General features: G+C 39.9%; 2 pseudogenes; both read right to left on the reverse strand.

Moving 5' to 3' along the window:
- Positions 1-1,195: 1,195 nt before the first annotated feature.
- On the reverse strand, positions 1,196-5,875 carry LOC116077415 (annotated as a pseudogene).
- A 1,512-nt stretch (positions 5,876-7,387) lies between these two features.
- LOC116078643 overlaps positions 7,388-11,523 on the reverse strand; it is a 19,671-nt pseudogene continuing 15,535 nt past the window's right edge.

Here is an 11,523-nt window from a genome sequence, read left to right on the forward strand (position 1 = left end):
CAGGTTCTGGAATGCATTTGCATGTGTGACAAATTTAATGTTGTACCTGCTAGGTGAAATAAGGTTGGGAAAGGAAAAGAGCCTTTGCTTCCAAGTAACCATTAAGTGCTTTCTAATAATAAGTTACCTTGGCGCCTTGGTGAGAAGTCATGATGCACATTGACACTGAGGGGATTTTGAAGATCAGTGGAGGATTGGAAAGTTTGGACAGAACTCTGTCATTCATGGCATGCTCTACCTGCGTTTAATCTGGGGCTTACAGTTTCAGATGCAGCTGTGATCCTCATCCTGGGAAACATGGTGGCAGACAGGCAGGCAGGCATGGCGCTGGAGCAGTAGCTGAGAACTTATATCCTGATCCACAAGCATTAGGAGAGAGAAAGCTATCTGGGAATGGTGTGAGCTTTTGAAACCGCAAAGCCCATCTATAGTGGCACTTCTTCAACAAGATCGTGTTTCCTAATCTTCCCCAAATGTGGATAGGGCATTCAAATACACGTGGGAATCCTTCTCATTCAAACCACCACAGTACTAAATTAGAAAGCTTCAAGAGCCATGGTCCCTACCAAGAGTTGCAATGTCAGCAGGTAAAGTTGGATTTTGATGTTTATGTGAGAATATCCAAAATGATACATTCAGAACGCACTCAGAGGCTAACCCGTGTCTCTCAAGCTATGAGGGTGTCCACGTCATTAGACCCCTGGTTTCTGCCTGTTCAAATTCATGGCCACTTGTTATATCTCCATTGATATGATGTAGAAGAATGAGAAATAAAGTATAAGTCTCACCAGACATACTTGAAGATTGCCAGAATTGAGCCAGAGTATTGCTGTCATGGGTATTTCTAGGTTGAAAGAGGTTGGGATTAACAATTTGTTTCTTTTCTTTTTTTTTTTTCTTTTTAATGTTTAGAAGATTTATTAAAGTACAAAATAGTTGGAATTAAGATGAATAGACAGCAGTAAATATTTACAAAAGACATTGATAACAGCACTTAAGTAACAGACAACAGTACAGAAGGTCTTGGAGTTCACAAACTGGAATTATGGAGATCTGCAATGGATTGCACTTCTTGGTTGAGCATGGAGACGTAACCGTGAACCTCTTCCCAGGGATCTTGTGTTTGGAAGGCATCAGGACTTCACATAACTGGCCTAACTTTCTTCACCTTGCTGCTTGTGCTGAATCATAAGGTGACTGTCTTCAGTCTCTGATGATGTTCAAAAGGTATGGGCAATTTCTCATGGCTCAAACAAAAGTTCATCATGTCATAGGTTGAGCACTGTATCTGTACTAGAACTAACCAGTTCTACATGACCGAATTCTCAGAAGAGGTCGACGTCATCCGACTCCTCCAGGTACTTAATCGGCTTCCTTGCTCGTCCAGATTTGACTCGAGGAGCCACAGTGTCTTCTAAGTCCACAGGGAAATCCTGTTCCTCTCCCTTCGGTTTCTTGCTTGCGGCACCTTTAGAAATTGCTTTCTCGAAATCATGAGTCAGAGCTATCAGAAGAAGATGGCTTCCTTTTGCGACTCTTCTTGGCTTTGGCAGGAGCGGGCTTTTCAGAGGCACCAGCACTCAGGGCTGGGTCTGATTTGGTTCCCTTCGATGCAGCTCTCCTTTTGGTACCAGCAGTGGAGACCGTAGACTGGCTTATGGTTGCTGTCTTCTTCACTCCCGCAGTCTTTTTGGAGGTTGGCTTTAAGTGTTGAGTTTCAGCTGGGAAGTCAGCAGCAGGGGCATCCGAAGAGGTCGGCACATTGTCCTTGACATCACTTTCAAGATCAACTACCGACCTGGCTTCATGGCTCTGCGGCGTCAGCGCTTTCCTAGTATTTTTTGGGGAGATTTTGGTCTTAGGTGGAGTAGCATCTAATGGGAGGAAATCTTCCTTTTCATCTGAACCTGAGAAATCTTCATCGGAGTCTAAATCCACTGTGAATTTGGCTTTTGCTATATAGCATTTCTTGGCTCTTTTTCTTGTGGAGGGGCATCAAAATTATTTTCATTACTGCTCACATCTGACTCAGAATCAGACCAGGGGTTTTTGTTTTTCCCTTTTTTGATAGGTTTAAACAGCAATGTAGATTGCTTCTTTGCCATGGTGCCTGGCTCTCTCTCCTGCTTCTTTCTCTAATCATTGCTGTAGGCCTCCTGTTTCAGCACCATCCTCAGCAGGGGTACCCTCAACATTTTCACTCTTAATTTTCTTCTCGGCCTCAGCCTTCATCTCTACCGTCACTTGGGGAATGACTCTTTTTCCCAGAGAAGACAGGACTTCAGTCATCTGTGCTTTCTTCCCCTTTGCTTCCCCCCCCTTTCCAGGAAGTCCTACTTGTTCATCCTATTTTTCCTTGGCTTCGACAACCTCCAGTTCTTCAATAAAAACAGCCAGATCTCCCTTCCACAAGTCCGATGGAGTCTTTTTCTTAAGTGTGTTGAGCTCTTGTTCCTTCTCGTTTCTTTGCTTGCACAACTCGTCCTTCTTCTCCTTGGTGAGGTACCACAGGGGCATGTCGAGCAGGTAGTTGAAGGTTGGGCCAGACTCTGCTGAGTCACTGGTGTTAGTTTCAGCGTCACTTTCTTAATTTTCCTCTTCATCTGGGACCTTTTGCTGAGCTTCTTTCCAGGCTTTCACAGGGTCAGAATCATATCCTCTCTGAATCAAAACTTTAATTAATTCTTTTTTAGGTTTATTTTCAACGACTATTTTGCCATCTATTTTTCTCTAATATAAAGCAAGCTTGATTATTCAGTTTAGAAGATTCTGCACCAAGCATTCCTAGAAGACATTCTCTTCTTAATCCATAATATTTAAGTCTGAGCTCAAAGAAGTCTCTTAGAATATCCAGCACAGTGTGATATTTCTTTAAGCAACCTACATGGTCAAAAAACACCATAGAGTTGCAAGTGAGACTAGTCTGGAGTTTGAAGACTTTGTGTAGTCCAACTCTCTCTGCCTCTGCCAATTTTTCTTCAGTCATCTTTATGACAAACTTCACAGTGGTATCTGTATGATATTCCTTGTCGTCTGTTATTAGAGGGGGTATCTTCTCAGTGCCATTCAACATGGGTCCTAGAACCTGTTCTTTATATGTTTGGGTCCATGTTCTGATGGGAAGCTCTGAGGTCTCAATGGTTGTGGAATTCAGAATAGCTACTTCTCCATTAATCACATACTGATTTGAAGCCAGTTCTTCAATAGTACCTTTGCAAGGGCAGAGGCTCTTCTCCATCTAAAAGCCGTCTGATATTATTTATGACTTCACGAACATCAAAGTTGGGAATTTTGCAGGACCACCCAGTACCAGTGCCCTCAGCACCATTTATCAGCACCATGGGTATAATGGTAATGTACCATTCAGGCTCAACACGCTGTTTGTCATCATATAGAAACCATAATGTGTGATCATCTTTTGATGGAAACAATAACCGAGCCAAAGAGTTGAGCATTGTAAAGATGTACCTAGGGCTAGCTGAGTCCTAGCCACCATGCAGCCTGGTACCAAACTGACCAATGGGCTGTAAAAGGTTCAAGTTATTGCTACCCACAAAATTTTGAGCCAAATTGATGATGGTCATCATCAGTGACATCTCACCATGGTGATAAGAGAACATTTCTGCCACTGACCCAGCTAACTGGGCAAACTTCACTTCTCGCTTATCATTCCGTTTGAAACAAATGAACAAAACCTATCTCTGACCTGGTTTCAAACCATCTACCACAGATGGGATAGATCTTTCGTTATTTGAAAAGAGGATTAGTTTCTTGTTTATGAAGTCATTATAGGTCAGGTACGAGTGCTTTGCCATACAAATAATCCTCAGGCAGGCCAAGTAACTTCCTCTGTCTTCTGTCTTCCATGAAATTAGTTAACCATTCCTTTTGGTCATCCACTTGTTTTTTACTAAAGGCCAGGCTGATTGCAGCATCATCTTCAGGGCCAGAGTATTTGAATTGAATACAATGTTGTTTCATATCTGCAAAATATTCCTTAGCTTCTGTTGATGTGCTGGTGCCTAAACGTTTGTAGTATTTGACTTTCCATTTTTTATGATTTGGAGTTGAACTCTTCCATTCTTCAAACTTGGGAAGACTATAGAATGCCATTTCTTGCTTATTTTTGGACACCTTTACAATGAGAATGATAAATTCTTCTAGAAAATGATGTCGCAGAAGAGATGGCCAATTGTGATGGATAAAATTGATCAGCAAGCCTTTGATATGGGAACCATCTTGGTCCTGATCTGTCATAATTATGATTTTCCCATAACGAAGACTTTTCAATGAATCTTCATCTTCATAGTTTTTCTTGTACTGAAGACCCACAATCTTGATGGTATTGTTAATTTCAGCATTTTCCATGATCTGTTTATGAGAAGCTTTTCACACATTGAGTATTTTTCCTCTAAGAGGGAACACCCCATATTTGTTTCTTCTAACCATTCCAAGGCCTGAAACTGCCAGAGTTTTTGCTGAGTCTCTCTCAGTCAGGATAAGTGTGCATTCAGTAGAGTTTCGGCTCCTTGCATCATTGGCATCATCAAGTTTGGGGATTCTCTTGATTCTGTTATGTTTTACAGCTGAACACTTCTTGTTTAATTGGATTTGAGCCTTAAACTTCACCCAGTTGAGTATGCTTTCGACAATACCACAACCAATAGCAGCTTTGATGAATTTCTCACTATATTGACATGTTGATCCAAAGCTCTTGGCTTGCAAAGTTATGTTTTCTTTTGTTTGCAAGTCAAAGGTTGGGTTTTCAATTAAGGCATTTACAAAAATCCACATGTGATATTTCACCTGATGAGCCTTCACTGCAACACCACCCTTGTTCTTCTTTTTCACCACATCAATAAGTTTGCTCACAATCTGATCAGCTACGTAATCAACATGTCTGCCACCCTTAGAAGTAGCAATGCTGTTGAGGAAGCTAATCTGCTGAAAGCCTTTCTCTCTCATTGTTAATTACACTTCCCACTGGGGATTTACTTGTTCATGTACCACCTTCAGTGAGTTCCCAGTTTCATCTACCTTATCCTTCAAATACATACCCACATAACTATGGAACCCTTTTATTGGCAGCCTATTTCCATTAAGAAAGACTTTGACATCTTTAGTGGAACCAGCAATGTCATATGCTCTTCTGACCATCAATGCAACAATATCTTTGCCCAGACTTTGAATTTTAAACTTAGATAAGTCAGGCTGGATGGTAATACATGTATAATTTTCTCCACTAAAGGGCTTGAGTTCCATGTCACCAACTCTTCCGATGTTATCCATCCATGTCTGTTTGAACATTTTCTTGTATTCTCTACTGGCTGTTTCCACAGTAAATTTGGTGCTGAATATATTACACAGTTTAGCTCCATAGCCATTTCGACCACCTATCACTTTCTTCTCATCATCATTATTGTTACTGGAGGTCAGGAGCTGTTCAAATATGAGAGCTGAGACATTCGTTTTCTCAACTTTGTGTTCAACAACAGGAATTCCTTTTCCATTATTCCAGATACTAATTAAATTATTTTCTGGATCAATTGTGACTCTAATCGAAATATTTTTGGGTCCCTTTGTTTATCAGCAGCATTAACTAGAATCTCATCAAAGATTTTATACAAACCAGGAACAAAAGTGACTTCTCTATAGTTAATGCCAACATCTTCATCGTAAACCCACATTTGCTGGGTCACTAATTCCACAGAGCCAATGTAGGTGTCTGGGCAGAGCAGTATATGCTCCAGTTGTGTTTTTTTCTGATAGATTCTTTCAACAGACAATCTTTTCTTGCCATCTTCATTCTTCTTTTTCTTCATTAGCATATTTTCATTTACAGGCTGCAGCGGTGACAACTCCATGGTGACGGTCCTGAAGGGGCTTGAGAATCCTGAAAGTGACAAAACCAGTGGGAAACACAAAGCGACCCGTGACCTGGATGCTCCTCCACAGACCTTTTTTAAAATTGATTTAAGCTTTATTGCATTATGATGAGAAAAGATACATGATTTCAATTTATCTGAATTTGTTAACATTTAAAAACATATTTTAAGTAAATAGAATTAAATCACATTCTTGTTTCTCTTTTGTACCCCAACTCCTCCCAGAGTCCTGTCCTTCAATACCTATAATACCTTTTTTCTCATATTCTTTAAAATTATAAAATATTATAACAATAAAAATGAGTATTATAAAAGTTGTTTGATATAAATCAACAATCAATTTAACAGTCTTATGTAGATGCTTGTCCACAGCAATACTGAAAATACGTTTTTCTCAATATAAATTTTCAATAACTCCAAACATATTAACTGTATTTTTTTAAAGATTTATTTATTTATTTTATGTATATGAGTACACTGTAGCTGTACAGATAGTTGTGAGCCTTGATTTATTTACTATTATAAAGTACACTGTAGCTATCTTCAGATGCACCAGAAGAGGGCGTCAGACCTCATTACAAGTGGTTGTGAGCCACCCTGTGGTTTCTGGGATTTAAACTCGGGAACTTCGGAAGAGCAGTCAGTGCTCTTACTCACTGAGCCATCTTGCCATCCCTTAACCGTATATTTTAAAATAATACATCACTACTAGTATTTTTTATTTTTTTATTTTTAATTTTTTTTTAGCTTGCACACGAACGCACTTTATTTTACGATGTGCTAACTTCAAACAGTTTTTAATGGGGCAGCCTTGGTGGGGTACACCTATAAGCCCAGCTTCTAGAAGAGGGAGACGGGAAGATCCTCCTGCCTGGACCAGCCTGGACCATTCCTTAGGTCACCCTTCCATTGCATCTCTTCTCAGATCCTTGGAGACAGCACATTAGAGATCACCAGGAAACATAATTCCACCATGATCAACACTGCCCTGGTTGCTACTCTTGTCTTACTGTAGGGCCCTGACTCATTGTGTTCGACAGAGCTTACATATAGGAGAGCCTACACTTGCCAGTTACAGTTGCCATGGTAAAGATGGGGAGGCTAAGGCATAAAGACATTAAAGATATTCCCGAAGCCACATCAGCTGAGGGGGAGTCCTGCAATAAGAGACCATTGTCTTCTCCAAAATACAGCACAGAGCTGGATAAAGCCAGCCCTGAAGGACGTGTGATAACCAGGCAGGGGGATCAGTCTTCACCTCGAGTCTCCTCACATCTAAGTTAACCCTAACATAATGATATCAAAAACTAAGCTTTCAACTATAACGTAATGAGAAAAAAATAGTCACAGGGCACTGTTGGGAACAGCCAAGAGGCTCTGACGTTAGTCTCCAGCCCTGCAGGGTGTGGGGGCCATATCCACGTGCTTCTAAGAATGGCCCCAGCTGGTCTTTGGGAACACTTCCCTCACATCTTGTATCTGGTGAACCTGCCTGCTTGCACCTATGGGTGAGGCATCCAAGGACGCCAGAATACACCAAATGGCCAACTACCCAACTCTCCCAACTGGGGTTGACCTGTCTTCTTATCAAGAAAGTCCATGGACTCCTCACTTGCACTGAAGTGGCTGGACGGGGCCTTCTTCTCAGGGTCCTGCTCCACATCGGAGCCCGTGTGCACAGAGGAGTTCGTACTGGTGGGGGACCGAGGCATGTTGGACAAGGAGATCCTGCGGCCAGCACCACCCCCGTTCAGAAGGGGCTTGCTCAGAATGATCTTGGGGGACGCTGTCATGTTAAAATTGAGCTTCACTTTCTCCTGTTTGTCTGTCTTGTAAGTGCCGGCGCTGGGGTTGCTGGGATCAAGCAGCATTTGGGACTGGTTATTGGGCCTGTAGGGTGTCCTGAACGGGGAGTAATTAAAAACCCCAAACTTTCTCCGTATGTTCTCCACATAAACTTCCATCTCTTGCATGGTGCTGTTGAAGATGCTATTCGTCTTTTTCATAGAAAACGGGTTTTCTTTAGACATGAGGTAGAAATTATTGACTGGAACACAGGCCCTGTCATGTTGTCCAAAGAAACGGGCATCAACCTGCCCGTCTTTGTCCTTCAGAGCTTTCGCTGGCCAGAATGGAAATCCTTTCAGTTTTGCCCAGACCAAAGGGTACGGATTGCTACAGGGCTCACAGAACTAGTTGTCTCGTTTTTGGCAAGCTGCAAGAGAACATTCTGAACATACTTCTATTTCATTCATCTCGTGCTCACAGATTTTGATGATGACTTTTGCTATTTGCGTCAACTTGTGGTTTCTCTGTAATTCCAGAACACCATCGGTATTTTTTAAATGAACATAAATATATAAAGTCTTTTTGTTCGTTTGTTTTGTATTTAGTAAAGCTTAAAATCTTGGCTCTTACTGTGGTACAAACCCAAAATAAGAACAATTTTTAGATATTGGATTTCATTGTAATAAGGCTGTACTTCAATGACCCTCACATCACCAAAGGATTTTACCTCCATCGTAGCTAAGCTGAGAGTTGATAGTTCTGCTGCTTCAAGGAATGAATTGTAGGCACGATTTTTGGTTACAGACTCCCTGCTATGGTCAAAGCTATTTGATTTGAGTGAGTGAATTTATTCTCAGCCCACAGAGAACAGGTTACATTCATTCAAGAAATGGTGTGTGTATTAAGATGGTCTATCCATAAAGTCATTCACCAACTGTTTCAATGAACAATGGTTCTGCTTGGAGGGTGGCACAGACATTAAGTGAGGGTAAGAATCTGGTTCATTGGCTGTGATAATTTAGAAAAGCATTCATCTCAGAGAAAGAGTAACTTATAAAGTCCTCTTCTTCATACTTGATACAAGAGTTACAAATGTCAAGCAAAGCATTCAGTGTCACTCTTTGTTGTTCTCTTACAAGCCACCTCCCAGGTTAATTTTCTATGTTTCTTTTGGCTGTATAAATACTTTTGAAATATGTAAGCTGTTCTGAACACCATAGTATATTGTAAAAACATGCAATAAACAATACTACTAATAGAGAGGCTGAGATAGGAGAAGCATGATTTCAAGATCATTATGTGGTACACAGCAAGACACTGCCACGTACAAACAAGCAGAAAGTGTATATGGATTGTACAATATTGGACCTATTTCTCCAATTACCAATTAGAGAGACCATTGGATGACAATTAACAATTTTCTAATTCCTCATATTTTTGGAGTTCAATCGATTAGGATCTGTTGGAAATATTAATTTTAATATCAAGATATTAAGAAAAAGTAATTGTTACTTCCTGTTAACAATTCCTTGTAAATGATGGTCAAAAGCTCTCCTACTCTGTTATACAGACTTAGTACTTCCTACAGTATTTAGTATTTCTGTCTCTGGTCCTATGCTGAGAGGTCTAGAACAAGGAGACTACAGGAAAGGGGCATGCATTCCTCCCAGGGATGGCATTGACAGTGCTGAGAGCCTAGAGTCGATTCAGTGTGAAGTTCTCCAAGATCTTTGAGTCTCAAATGGCATGACCCTTGACCTCTGGGACTGCACTCTCAATGTCCTTCTGTGATAATTGTCTTAGTTGTGCTTCTTTAGATTGGAGAAATTCTTCAGACTTGCTGAAGAAAGTTAGAAATTCAATAGCCGTCGGGTTCTGAAATCCAGGGACCGATCAGTGTGAGGTGGACAGTTACCAGAAGTATAAAGTATGTTTGAAAATCACTGTCTTCTTGCTATCCTGGTGGGTTATTTTTTAAAAAAGATTTATTTATTTAATGTGTATGAATGCTCTATCTGCATGTACACCACTGCACATATATCTGCATGCCAGAGGAGAACATCAGATCCCTTTATATGGTCATGAGCCACCATGTAGTTGCTGGGAACTAAACCTAGGACTTCTGGAAGAGTCGCCACTGCTCTTAACGCTGAGCCATCTCCCCAGGCTACCTCCTCCCTGAGGAATTTTATTGACTTTTATCCTGGGAACACATGAGACTGATATTTGTGAATGCTAGATGAGTGTTCTGGTCCTGTCGCCAAGCCATATTGCCAGCTCCATTGATTCCATTGTTACCATGGACTCGCTCAACACATCAGCTTTACGTTGCTTCTCAATTGCTGTGGTAGAGTAAACATCTCCACAGTCTCCAAGGTTGTAGATCTCCCATAAATACCATTAATAAGTTCTGGACTTGTGGGAGAAGTAATCTGGTTGGACCATCCTGGCTCTGTTTATCCTAGTGGGATTAGACATGGCTAGAGGTCTGGGGAAGTAGAGAACTATAGGTAGGTTTGTTATTACATCTTTGTGGTAATCATCCCAGTGAAGTTCTATGTTTTGGGCACTTAAGTAACCCACAGGTCTGTGTTACAAACAATATTTTTAATCATTCTCATACATATCTCAATTTCTAAATTTCCACTCTACAGAAGATACTTAGTATGAGAAAGAAACTAAGATTCTTTTTTTTTTAAAAGATTTATTTATTTATTATATGTAAGTACACTGTAGCTGTCTTCAGACACACCAGAAGAGGGAATCTGATCTCATTACAAATGGTTGTGAGACACCATGTGGTTGCTGGGATTTGAACTCAGGACCTCTGGAAGAGCAGTCAGTGCTCTTAACCACTGAGCCATCTCTCTAGCCCCTAAACCTACTTTTTTTTTTTTTAAGTTTTATTGCATTATAATGAGAAAAGTTACACGATTTCAATTTATCTGAATTTGTTAACATTTAACAACATTTTAAATAAATAGAATTAAATCACATTATTGTTTTCCTTTTGTACCCCAACTACTCCCAGAGACCCCCCTTCAATACCTACAATATCTTTTTTGTCATATTCTTTAAAATTTATAAAATAATATAACAATAAAAATGAGTATTATAAAAGTTGTTTGATATAAAACAACAATTAATTTAACAGTCTTATGTAGATGCTTGTCTACAGCAATAGTGGAAATACATACGTTTTTCTCAATATAAATTTTAAATAACTCCAAATGTATTAACTGTATATTTCAAAATAATACATCACTACTAATATTTTCTTAAATGAACATAAGTATATAAAGTCTTTTTGTTTGTTTGTTTTATATTTAGTAGAGCTTAAAATCTTGGCTTTTGCTGTGGTAACTTGATACAAGTGTTACAAATGTCAAGCAAAGCATTCAGTCTTACTCTCTGTTGTTCTCTTACAAACCCCCTTCCAATTTAATTGTCTATATTTTGGGTATATAGATACTTTTAAAATTGATACTTCCTGTTCTTTTTGTTGTAAGAGGTGGAATTAGGTTTGTGTGGATTTATTGAAAGATTACTTTCTTGCTTCTTCTGGGTGTAGTTTTGCTCCTTATGTTGATGTTTTCCATCTATTATCCATTGTAGGGCTGGAATTGTGGAAAGATATTGTGTAAATTTTGTTTTGTCATGGAATATCTTGTTTTCTCCATCTATGGTAATTGAGAGTTTTGCTGGGAATAGTAGCCTGGGCTGGCATTTGTGTTCTTGTAGGGTCTATATGACATCTGCCCAGGATCTTCTAGCTTTCATAGTCTCTGGTGAGAAGTCTGGTTTACACCAGATAGGCCTGCTTTATATGTTACTTGGCCTTTTTCCCTTA

The sequence above is a fragment of the Mastomys coucha genome, unplaced genomic scaffold, assembly GCF_008632895.1.
Source record: "Mastomys coucha isolate ucsf_1 unplaced genomic scaffold, UCSF_Mcou_1 pScaffold5, whole genome shotgun sequence".
NCBI classification, from domain to species: domain Eukaryota; kingdom Metazoa; phylum Chordata; class Mammalia; order Rodentia; family Muridae; genus Mastomys; species Mastomys coucha.